The sequence below is a fragment of the Filicampus tigris genome, chromosome 12, assembly GCF_054856515.1.
Source record: "Filicampus tigris isolate MCC_2025a chromosome 12, RoL_Ftig_1.0, whole genome shotgun sequence".
NCBI classification, from domain to species: Eukaryota; Metazoa; Chordata; class Actinopteri; order Syngnathiformes; family Syngnathidae; genus Filicampus; species Filicampus tigris.
Window position 1 is genome coordinate 22626477 of NC_141228.1, and position 12291 is coordinate 22638767.

General features: G+C 44.5%; 1 long non-coding RNA gene across 1 annotated transcript in view; it reads left to right on the top strand.

Moving 5' to 3' along the window:
* The window catches only part of LOC147139192 (uncharacterized), a 58909-nt gene extending 54267 nt beyond the window's left edge, over nt 1–4642 (top strand). Inside the window, exon 3 of the long non-coding RNA XR_015088883.1 lies at nt 4209–4642. This is a non-coding gene — a long non-coding RNA (uncharacterized LOC147139192). The remainder of the gene's footprint in view (nt 1–4208) is intronic.
* The last annotated feature ends 7649 nt before the right edge of the window (nt 4643–12291 follow it).

The window sequence follows — 12291 nt, forward strand, 5'->3', positions numbered from 1 at the left end:
CCAAAAAACAAACAAAATGCAATAATTGCCTTACCGTATAACGTTATATCGCACAGCTCGGCGCCCATAACTTCACCGGGCATTCGGGCAAGTGGCGCCGATCACAAGCTAGCGCCGTTAGCTTACCTGTTCAGCCCCAAAAAATGAAAGCAGCTCTGCTTCCCTTTTGCCTTCGACATGATAGCAGGGGCAGCGCATCTGTATTGGTTGCGTGTTCCTGCCTTATAGTTCCTCGACATGAGACTTTTTTTTTTTTTTCCTTTTTTTTTTTTTTTCAGGCAGCTTGAAAGTGGCTCTGGATCTTGGAACTCAATGTGGAGGTGGTTATTATGTACACTTTCAGAAATAGGCAAGGCAAGGCAGATTTATGGCGCGTTTTGTACACAAGGTAAGTCCGAGCGCTGCACATTACAAAACAGCATTTAAATGAATGAATACATGAATTTAAAGCAGTTAAAAAAACGGACAAATTGAAGACATTGAAAAGCAAAGTAGAGAAATGCGGCGTTTCCCGACATTGCTTGGCAATAATTTGCCCATTTGATTTGTATTTACACCGAATGCGTGTGGACAAGTGCAGTTTGCTGGCACCATGCGGGGACACTCGGGCCCGGAGTGGCCCAAAGTGTTCATTAAGCGAGCAGATGAAGACACCGGGGTGGCCGAGGAGGAGGGAAAAGGAGCCCGGCGGAGGGGGAAGGAGGGAGCGATGGAGGGCGGTCACCTGCGGTGTGGGAATGGAGAGGCACTCACCACGGGGGTTGCCGGTCTCGCTCAGCCCACCCCGCTTCTCGCTTACCTCATCTCACTTGGCCCTCCTTCCTCTCCCAGCTGCCGCCGAGCTCCAATGGCGCAAAAGACGCCAGAGCGCTCAAAGCCGAGTGAAGCCGTTTGCACCTCTCTGTGGCGGCATTTGTGTCAAGGTGCTATTGGTTGTGCGATGTCTCGTCACTTTGTGCTAGCCTGTTATTTCGGACGCTAGCGAATTCTACTGATGAGCTGGCCCGTTAAGAGGATTTGTTTGTGCTGAACGCAGCTGTTTACGTAACGTGGCTTTGTGCTTGCGTACATGCTAGATTCATGTCCCTGATGCCTTGCTCATACGCTTTGGCCGAGGCTGTCAACGATCAGCGTAACCAAACAAAAATCAATCCAAAGAGAAAACCAGCATGCGTTCTCCGTTCCAATCAGTTTCAAGTGTTGTCGCGCCAATTTGCGGCATCCGTATCCAATTCCAATAATCTCATGAGGGACGGCGTCGATTACTCTTTATTTTTCTAATACGTGGCAGGAGTTTACCGTCGCATCAATAGCATCAAAAAGGAAAAATTGAATCCCTGTACAAGTGTGCAAGGATTGTAACAGCTGTTAATTAATTGAAGGTGAATATACTGTGAAAAACACTTTTGTCCAATTTTGGAAACATTTTTCATTTTCACGTTAATGCGCTGTCTGTAACGCAGGTACCGATCCCGTTTACGTAAAAATAAGGACATTCAAAAAAAAATGGACACGAGTGGACATGTTTTTCACAGAACACCGACGATATTCAACAATGTCCATGATACAGTGTACTGTATAAATGCGGATGCTCAACCATTATTCTTCTGCCAAAAGTATTTGAGAGAAAATGTACGAGACTTTTAAGCGAGAAACGTGTTTAAACACTTTCGCCAGTTTCCGAGAACGTACGCGCGTCCGAACATAAGTCGGCATAAACGTGTCGACTGCTCGCTGACCCGATTGAGCTGGACCCCCCCCCGCCGTTTTGTTTTCACCGTCACCGAACGTTCATCCGCCGTTAATGTTAATGGCGGCCGTATGTTTACCGGCAAAAGTTTTCTCCTTGCGGGGACAGTCAAGATTTCGCCGACTTCCCTTTCTTCATCCATCATCCTGTTGCCGAATTCATTTCGAAATTTTGGCCAGACGACGAGGCACGCGGCTCATCCTGACATCCTTCTTAATGGCCATGCTGTGTGTGCGTGCGCGCTGCCCTACGCCCCCCAGGCAGCTGCTTCCAGATGACCCCCGGCTGAGAGCTGTCACTGGACATCTGCATCACGCACACTTGCGCGTCTGACAGTTTGTGTGTGTGCGCGCCCGCCCGCCCGCCCGCCATTCGTGCGTCCCAGTGTCTGTACCAGGGTACGAGCGCGGTGGCCTCTTTTTCTGCTTGGTTGGGCTTCCGTCACAAGTATTCCGGGGCGTCTCGCAAACACTCGCGCTGACAACCGCGGGCTGCTCGATGATTGTACGGCCGATCCATCCGTGTGATCCGATACTTCATTTTTTTGTTTTTTTTCTCCAGTTGCCGCGAAAAATGACTTGGCCGCGCCTGGAAACGTTTTGCGCAAAAGGATAAACCAATAAAATGATATCACATGTCAACATGACAAAAGAATTAGTGGGGAGGGAAAAAAGAAAAAAAAAAAAAAAAAAAAAAAAAAAAAAAGAAAGTCCGACGCAGACAGACAGGAAGTGGGCACTTTGTCTTGGCAGTGGTGCCTAAGCGGTTGCGCTGTGCACACAAGCTGCACGTCTGACAGAGCAATCTCCTCTAATCTGTTGAAACAATGTGATGAGGTATGTGTGTCTGTGTGAGAAGAGCGGGCGGCGAGGCTCGGGTCCCACACCACTGTGATTGGGGCCAAAGGTCGCCAGGGAACCAGGGAGCTGTCATGCTCCATTACGTGGCGCTACATGACACAGCTAACAGTGCGGCGGCGCCTTCGGCTTCACTTGGCGCCCTCGTTTTTTTGGTTTGTTTTTTTTTTTTGGTACATTTGCTAAACTGTACATTTTAGCAATTGTGCTAAAACATCAATAAATGCCGACGTGCCCGAATTCGGATCGCCCGTTCTCATGTCCCGTCATAAAAATGTGAAAACAGATTAATCGCCGCTAACAGTGAGAGAAAGTCTGTTTAATATTCTGATAAAACACCTGTGAGGAATTCAACCAATGACGGAGGCTTTTTTTCTAGCCGGTGGGCCCCTTTCGAAGTTGCGACTGGCCCTCCAGGCGCTTTTGAGATCGTCTTTGTTCAACTATTTATGACAACCGCGAGATTTCTCCTCCTCAGCCACACGTTCGTCGGGATTCATTGAAAGTAAAGTGAAATTGAAAACAAAAAAAAAAAAAAAACGAAACCCTCTGGATAGGCAGCTTTATTTATATCACGCATTGTGCTTTACATAATCAAAAGTAGAACATTTAAAAGCATTGACAAATCGAGGCATTTAAAAGCAAGGGGGGACAAAAAACAACTAAAACGTCCAGTGCAAGGAAAACACTTTGATTTAAAACAACTTCATCATAGATATGGGGAAAAGCCCAGTTTTTTTAAGATGGATTTAAAACTTGTGTGCAGCATAACAGCCAAATGCTTCTTCACCATGTTTGCTTTGAACTCCACTAATTGACTGAGCTCACCATGAACATTTCTTGAATGTCGTCACCATTCACTGATTTCTAGACCAGTAGCAGGACTTGAAAGTCGCTGCCTTTCGCAACCGACGTTCTGATACGTTCTGATGACTTTGTTCCGGTCAGAACGCGATCTGCCGCCTTCTGAATGAGCCGCGGCTGTTTGATGCTCTTCTGAGGCAGTCCAGTCAGAAGACCGTTCCAACAATCGATTCTACCGGAGAGCATGTCAAGCCTCTCCTGCTCTGCTTGAAGCTTGCACTCTGGAGATCTTTGTCAGCTGATAAAAGTTTGAAGGAGTGATTTGAAATCAATGCTGAAAAAAAACAGATCCAAATCTTTTAGCGCTTCAAGGTTTCGGACTTGGTCGTTTTGGTTTTTAAACACACTCTCTCCTTCTGTCTTTATTGCCAAAAATGAAGACCTCCGTTTTATTCCGGTTGACCTTCGTTCATCCAGTAATGAATTTGGGGATTATATCTGGCAGTGCAACCCCAAACACAACAGGTTTTTGTCTTATTTTTGTTTTGTAACCTCCAAATAATTGTTTGGCTCTCCTCACATCAACCAAAGACTCCCCCCCCACCCCCTTCCTCCTTGTATTTCAGCAGAAAGGCTTGTAGGCTGTCATGGTGCGTCGCGACATAAATGCCGTCTACTTGTCTCCTCACATCCAAGTTGAGATCCATCCTGACACGTTTCGCTTTTGCCGATGAAAAATAAAATGTCACCGTCACTGTAGTATGAGTCGCCAACGTCTCCTTTGACTTCTGTTGTAGGTTGCGCAGCCCCGAGGCTTGAAAATGACCAGTGAAGAATGTCGACAGAAGACGCTCTCAGCTGTCCACAGTCGATTCATCGCGCCAACAGGTTGGCTGACTTTAATGTCTGCTCACTCTGAAGACAGACGTGTGATGATGTGTGTGTGTGTGTGTGTGCGTGCGTGGGCGCGCGGGTGTACGTGTGCCTGCAAGTGGAGAGAAGTTTGTCTTCATTTGTCGGCTTCAAACAAGACACGATTAGTAAGTAAGCCACAAGATTGAGTTTACTATTAGTGGTCCAATTACAAAGATTAAAGATTTTTTTTTGTTCGTTTTTTTTTTGTAGAAATGCAGTCCAGTTATTTCTTTATTCGACTGCTAAAAATAACGTAGCGTCTTGCCGCAGAAACAACATGCGTAGACGCTGTGCCGCGTCGCAACTTTGTCGTCAACCCCCCTGTGCATATTTGACATATTTAACATGATTGTTTTGCTTGGTCACGTTGAAGACGTAATATTGTGCTGTTCAAAAAACGGGAGGCACATTTTTGTATACAAGTTTCTGCACACATTTTTCCATCGACATCAAACAAACAGGCTATTCAGTGGCATAGCTATCTGTCAAATTTTGTTTACAAACTTTGTCAATTTAATCACTTTATAAACCTTTTATTTCAATTTGAAAATGTCGCAGGTGCAGTGAAAAAAAAAATGAGGGTTGAATTTACTCCATTTTATTTTGTCAAGTGATTGCACAAAATAAAATCATCCAGATACATTTTTAAAGTAGATGTATAGTCTGCTTTAAAAAAAAATCTATTTGCATTCAGATGGTTTTATTTCGTGCAACCACTTGACAAAATAAAAGGGAGTACCGGTAAATGATGCACAGCATTTTTTTCAGTTTAGACATGTTTGAGTTGTTCCTAAAGATCTTTCAGGTGACCTGCAGGCAAAAGATTTGAGAGGCTGTTATTGGGGCAGAATCCACTAAATGAGTTTAGCTAAGAGACAAAAACAGAATGAATGAGACATGAAACTTGGACTACACTAAAAAAAAAAATTTAAAAAAAGTTCTGAATTTACTTTTATTTTGGCAAGTGGCTGCATGAAATAAAATCATCTGGATCCAGGTCATTTTTTAAAGCGGATGCATAGGAAAAAACGTAAAAAACGTATCTGAATCCAGATGATTTTATTTTATTCCACCTGACATAATAAAATTGAGTAAATTCAACAGATTTTTTTTTTTATTATACTGAAGACGAACGGGCAACACCTTGAATCAACACTTCACAGAGAACCCTTTCAATAAAGACGAAACCAATTTTAATGACACCGGCCTGCACATTATTACTTCACTTTTTAATCAGAAACTTAAGTTAACTTTTCGAGATGATTTTTTTTTCGCGCCGATTTGGATTCTGATTCTTTTTTTCACATCACATTAGATTTTCATAAGAACTATTTGTAATGCAGTAATATGTTCACTAGTATTTATGAACTAAGGGTTAGGTTCAGCAAAAGGTGGATTTAGTTCTAAATTACAACACATGGTAAAATCCATCTTGTGCAAGTTTGTTATTGGCCAAACTTAAGAACAAAAAAATGAAAACATCTCAAAAACCTGATGTTATGAAAAGTCAAGCCTTTTTTTCAAATCTGTGTCAAAAACACATTTCGCGACGCATGAAGCCCCCAGTGAAAAAAAATGTTTTGTTGACCAGCGTTATCTACCGAGAGCTTTGCCTTGTACTTGAGCTGTCGCTTGTTTGAATCCGCCCCATCTTTTGATTGTTGCTCGTTCGTATTCGTTCCCCGCTAGCGGTAGCGCAGCACATTCTTGAGCGGCAATGCCCTGTTGGCCACCTTTTGCTTGTTGATAAGGAGACACGAAGGCACCCTGCGAGATGTCGGGATTCCCAGCACAAGTGGGCGGCGACGGTGCCAGCCGCTCCAAAGCAAGCAGCTCGTGTTTAGTCGAAGCCCAGTGGGAAAAAAAAAACAACAAAACGAAAAAAAAACTGGCTTAACCTGTCCTATAGTCCCTCTGCTATGTCACCGCATGCGTGTGTGTGTGTGTGTGTGTGTGGGCTACTTACCTCACTGGGTGCTGTGGAAAAACATCCGAACATTCATCAAAACAGTACAACACAGATAAAGATAAGGCCGCCTGATGTACGACATGTCTGATTTTTGGCTGCGCGTCCCCCCCCCCCCGGGAAGAAAGCGGCTCTTCCGAGTGCGTAGGCCGGCGCAAGCTAGTCGTGTTTGGGAGGGACAAAGAGCGGGTCGCAACTTGTTTGGGAGCCGTACGCTGCCACCAGGTCAAATGTCTGCCTTTGACTGGAATGCTCGCCGAGGGCCGATAAGAAAAGCGGCAGCAGTCATGTGTGGAGATGCTTTTGGCTTCGGAGAACACTGAAAGGGAGTTCCGCCCGAGATTCTTTTTTTGAACAGCGTAGGTGGGCAAAAGCAGCTGAAAATACGGGAGGCGGGGAGTTGTGCTCACCTCGTGCAACGGGAAAAGAAATGGAAATGAGTGGTTTGCGGTTGCCTCTCAGATGAGTGACGTGCTCCTTGTGACTTTCCGGACTGGCTTTGCTTCTCAAAGCTGATGCGCAATTTGCCAGGGTGTTTGCTGTGGGGCTGCCATGCACCTGTCCACGCTGCGCCCGCCGCACAAACGGAAAATTACTGGCCAATGCGACATTTGCCATTCACTTTGCTGAACTTCTGTACCAACGCAAGCTTAAATTGGAGCATGAGATTCATTTCAATAGATAGAGTGTAAAAATGGCGGGGATGACTTTTGTTGGCGTTTGGCATTTGAATTCACATGAATTTGACTTGAGGTTGCGGTTAGGGTTCCACTTGGGTTAGGGAAACCCAAGCCTTCAGTTACTCTTTTGATAGCTGAGTTCAATTATACACTGATTATTATATTGAAGTATTATGTTTATAAAAAAATATATGTGAGGATATTTGATTATCTTTCCATTTTTAACGACAACTCTTTCTTTACCTGTACCCGGCGTTCAATCAATACATTTGTTCGACTGCATTACAATGAGCTTTGTGGGGTACATTTTGACATTTGGCTGTGAAAAAATAGCAGCCTTTTCCGAGTAGAGGCAAGACAATTTGGAATGACTTCCAGTAGAAATAACCAAGTCAGGAAAACGGAAGTCTAATTCAAGATATTTGTAGGGTAGAAATAATACAGATTTCCTTTCAGACTTGGGTTCGACTCAGACAAAATACTTTTCTCGGAATGGCTGCCCGAGTGTTGTTTGTTGATTATTTGTCGAGCGCGCGCAATTACAACGCACAATGAGCTAATTGGGATCATTTGAAAAGAATACCCCGCGCATAAACAAAACATTGCTACAATGTCATTTGTCAGGTCTTTTCATATTCCAGTCACGGAAAGGCATCAATCGGCCCGAAACTTTTTTGTGTGCCCGTGCGCTACAAAACAATCCAAATAAAAAGCCTTCCGCCCTTCCTCCGCCATAAGATGCGGAACCGCATTCCACACGACTGCAGCAAGACGAATTTTGCCCTTTTGCACTCGAAGCCTGTCGACTGTTTCATGAAGTGCTAGCCACGCATGCGGCTTTAATGCTAAAGGGACCGCCTGGACTTCATCTCAAGTCAATCGACACTTTCATATTTGCTCTGAACGTTCCACGCGAGCATTTTGTGAGTTTTAACATCCAGATGAAGGCGTGTGTTCTTTTGCGCCTCGAATAGTTCAAACTCAAGTGAGAGCGCTAATACGTCTGTTTGATGAAGGGCGAGCGTTTGACTTTCATCTCTCCCGCCCAACGACACTTTAATATGTTACACATTAACTTTGCAGACGGTGTCGGAGGTGACAGACCAATGTGTGTGTGTGTGTGTGTGGGTGCGTGCGCGTGTGTGGCAGGGGCGTGTAATTGTGTCGTCGCCCGGCTCCGAGGTTTGTTTTCCAAGCCGAGAGATGATTGGTATTGATACGGCCCGGCTCTAAATATAAAGTTGGGAAATCATTAAAAGCACGTAAATATACCCCTCCAATCCCTTTACACTAATCCCAAGCATGGCCAATGAAACTATTCATTAGAAAATCATCAGCTTTGCTTCATTCCAGGATTTTCGCCGTGTGTGTGCGTGTGCGCGTGTGGCGTCTAAGCATGCGCGTGTGTCATACGGAGCTTAGCTGCAATTATGCATTCGTGCCTGCGTGTTTATTGCTTATTTATGCAAATCATGTTGCCATTTTTACATGGCTAAAAGTGACAACATTAACTTTAATCCTGGAGAGGAGACTTTATTCTGGAAAACGTTGGTCACCTACAAATTCCAGAACGAGCACCGATGGAAAAGTCAACTGTAAAGCACGTGGACATTGACCTCAATGGCAAATGGATCGTACTTTTACTTTTTCAGTCATTTCACATTTGAATTGGGTATACAGTTATTTGTTTATTGTGTTGATATGTTCTTTGTTGTATTTCTTTTTATGTCGACTAAAGGCAGCATGTAGAGTACAAATAGTTGAAGGGGGAACCAAACCCAAGATGACAGTTAAATTTTAGATGTGCTTACCTTTCTTTATCTGATGGTTTTACCGTAAATCTACTAAGCGTTTATTAAAGAAAAAAAAAAAATGTAAACATTGCATCGGCTCACTCACGCGCGACTTAGCCGTTGTGGCGTCGCTCAAGTTGGTGTCAAGCCACAAACATTGTTCACACGATGCCTTTGGCAGCAACACAACACGCTCCAGAAACGTGTTCATTCGCTATTTGTAATATGCGAAGAAAAAAAAAATGCTACTTAGTTCTTCTGTCATTCACGAAAATTCTATAATACGGCACCGGCTTACCAGCGTTAGCGACTAGTTATTAGCAGCTAGCTGCTAGCAGCTAAAGCCCGGTTGGCACTTGGCCACTGGCCGACTACTTTTCAGCGGCACTTTAATAGGCAAAAATAAATCTGCACAATTACCTTTGATGTTGACAGCCTGACACAGTTTCCGTTACCGCTAGCAATCTCGATTTGAACAGAAAATGTGACTGTAGCTCTAACGTCACTCTGGTTGGAATTGGATGGGCTGTTTGCATGAAGAACATCAAGTTGACCAATAAATTATATGCCTAGCTAAAAAAAAAAAAAAAACATGAAAATGGTTGACACTCTTAACCATTTCTTCCTGAAATTAAGTATTTCTGCATCGAATGGATCCTCCATTTTTCCTGTCCTTGTTTCCTTTCTCCCCAGTTCCAAGTCCAAGTATTGTCATAAGTGACCATGATTTAAAAAAAAAAAAAAAAAAAAAAAATGCAAGAATCAATCGTTTCATAGCAGGGAGATTGTTTTCACAAAAGGCAACAACATTTTGTGTGCTGCTCCCCGCCAACAAGAGGGAAGAGAGGGCCTCCATTTCAGGCCGAGCGGTGGTTGAACCTTCCCCCAGGTGCGTGAGTTTTTGTGCCTGCGTGCGTGCGTGCGTGCGTGCGTGCGTGTGCGCGAGCGCTGAGGCAGGCTACTTGGCAGCCAGTTTGAGGAAAGATTATCTTGACAAATTGGATAAACATCTTGTGTGTGACAGGATGCTGATGGAGGGTCTGCCTGTCCACACACAAGCGCGCACACACCGTGGCACACAGCTGGGGTGGTTGGTTTGTTTAGCCGCGGAGCCAGTGTGTCCTTGTTGCGTGTGTGTGAGTGCGGACCCCGCCTCAAGGCAGGTAACAACAGGTCTCCCTCCTCAAACAGAACATGCAGGTTCTCAGGTGTGTCTGCTTTCTCCCTCTTGTACTCTCTGCGTGTGCGATTGTGTGGAAAAGGGCACTCCGCAGATCAGATTCAGCAGGTTGCGTTTGTCCAACATGAACACGAATGGAGAACGCGTTGCCCCCCGGCACGAAAGCGATAGCAGGTGGCGCGGCCGTGTTTTGCGCTCGTGTCCGAAAAGCACTTTCTATGTGAAAATGATTGATTTTTCTGAAAAAAGGAATCCAAATTCAAATCAAACTCAATCAAATCGTTCCACTTTGAAACATATCGAGATACGTATCGAGTCGGCTTTTATTGGAGGGATATATCGTTAAAAGTCACATTTGTCTGTGAAATGACAACAAAAAAGTGTCATCGCAGCAAACTGAGTCCAATCCAATCGGAATCCCACTGAGTCAAATTTGAATCGAATTGTTTTGCTTTCAAATCAAAGCGTCCTTGAATTGTTTCGCGCCCCGCGTATTGAAAACCGCATTGAATCGTCTGGTGTGGAGAAATGCAAGTTCATATATATCGTTGCTGTCCTGTGAAAAACACTTATGTCCAATTTGGGGGAAAAAAAATATTTTCACATTAATTCGATGTCTGTAACGTGGACGGAAAAATAAGAAAATTAAGAAAAATGGACATAAGTGTTTTTCACAGGATTGCGACGATATGTGTGTATGTAATATATATATATATATATATATATATATATATATATATATATATATATATATATATATATATATATATATATATATATATATATAACTGAAGTCAATTGGACTGAGACTTGAAAAGAGAAAGGGCAAAAACGTGATATGTTGTTGTCTGCTGGTCATGAGGAGCTCCCGGTGCATCCTGTCGAACCAGTTGACTAACACAGCTTGTGGATGTGTTTTGTTTGCGGTGTTTGATGAAAAATGGCCGGTTGTCAGAGCCTTGACGTAAGAGATACGTAGGAGCGAGCCCGAGATGACGCAAAAATTCCACAAAGCGCAACGTTAACGCTTGAAACGGGCCGGTGAGGAAAATCTATCAACCTCTTTATGGTGCCAACACCGTATCAGCGCTTGAATATGAAATGACAAGTTCAAGCAAGAAGCTAACGTACAAGCGTGCAAGGTTTGTCATGTGACAGAAGAAAATGAGTCATATTGATGATATTTTTTTCCATTATTTAAAAGCTAAATGTCAAATGTGTCAGATGAAGTCGTCACACCAGAATTCGACTTTGTTGCCTCTGTTTGCACTTGGCTGGCAAGCATATTTGCAGCATGCGTCAAAGGGTTTGGTCATCAGGGCGGTTCATTCATAGCGAGTGCGCCAACTATGCTCGCGTTGTCTGCAAATGACTTGAATTTTGTGCAGTCCGTTGCCGCGATCAATTACATTTTCAATCCCTGAAATGGAGAAAGATGAACCGCATGTGGAGTTTAAACGCGTTAAGTGCTGCACAAGGTCAATGGGAAAATGCTTTGCTTGTAAACGAGGTCAGGCGTAGGAAGAGAAAGGTGTGACGTGGTTACTCACTGGGTCATTAGGAGAAAAAAAAAAAAAAGATGAATGGAGGAGTGAACGACAATGTTGCAACAGTTCGGAACCTTGCGCAGTCCCACTGAAGACCAAAGGCCCGATTTGGCGAGATCTCAAAGAGCAGCAGTCTTTGGCGCTTATGGTGCTCCGACGGTTTCCACCGCGGAAAACTTGGGCGCCAAGTGACGGAATTGGAAGTGGAAGCGGCGAGACGAATGAAAGCCACGTTTTTTTTCGACGGCGTGCTTCCTGACTGCGTTTGCGGTGATTCCGAAAAATCCAAACGTGCTTTTATGTCGAAGCCACTGACACTGCTCCAGCGCCGGGGAAATATTTGAAGGGCTCCCTCTCCGGTTTCACGGCGTGAAGGCGCAGAGAGCCCGGGAGAAGGCAGCGCTGGCTTCTCACTGACCTGAAAAGTCAACTGTAAAATCATTTCTTGGTTGTTCGCGTGAGGTGAGATGGAGCCGGCGCGGCGCAGACCTCCAGGGCACCCGACATTGTGGAAGGCGCAGCTTTTCAATCACGCCGTCTGGGACCGCGCGCGTGTAAGCTAACTAGATGAGGGGAAAGTGAACGTGGCCTCGGAGGCGCACGTACGCACGCACGCACGCACGCACGTGTGTGCAATGACACACTTTTGATGACACCTTACATAATGCTTTGCAATACTACACAGAAATGTGGTCACATTGAGCAAGCCTTTGAGTCGAGGGAGGCCATCGACATATCTCCGTGATCTTATTTCGACCTTCTATGTGACAAAGTCCACTAAATAAGTGTTGATTCCGTC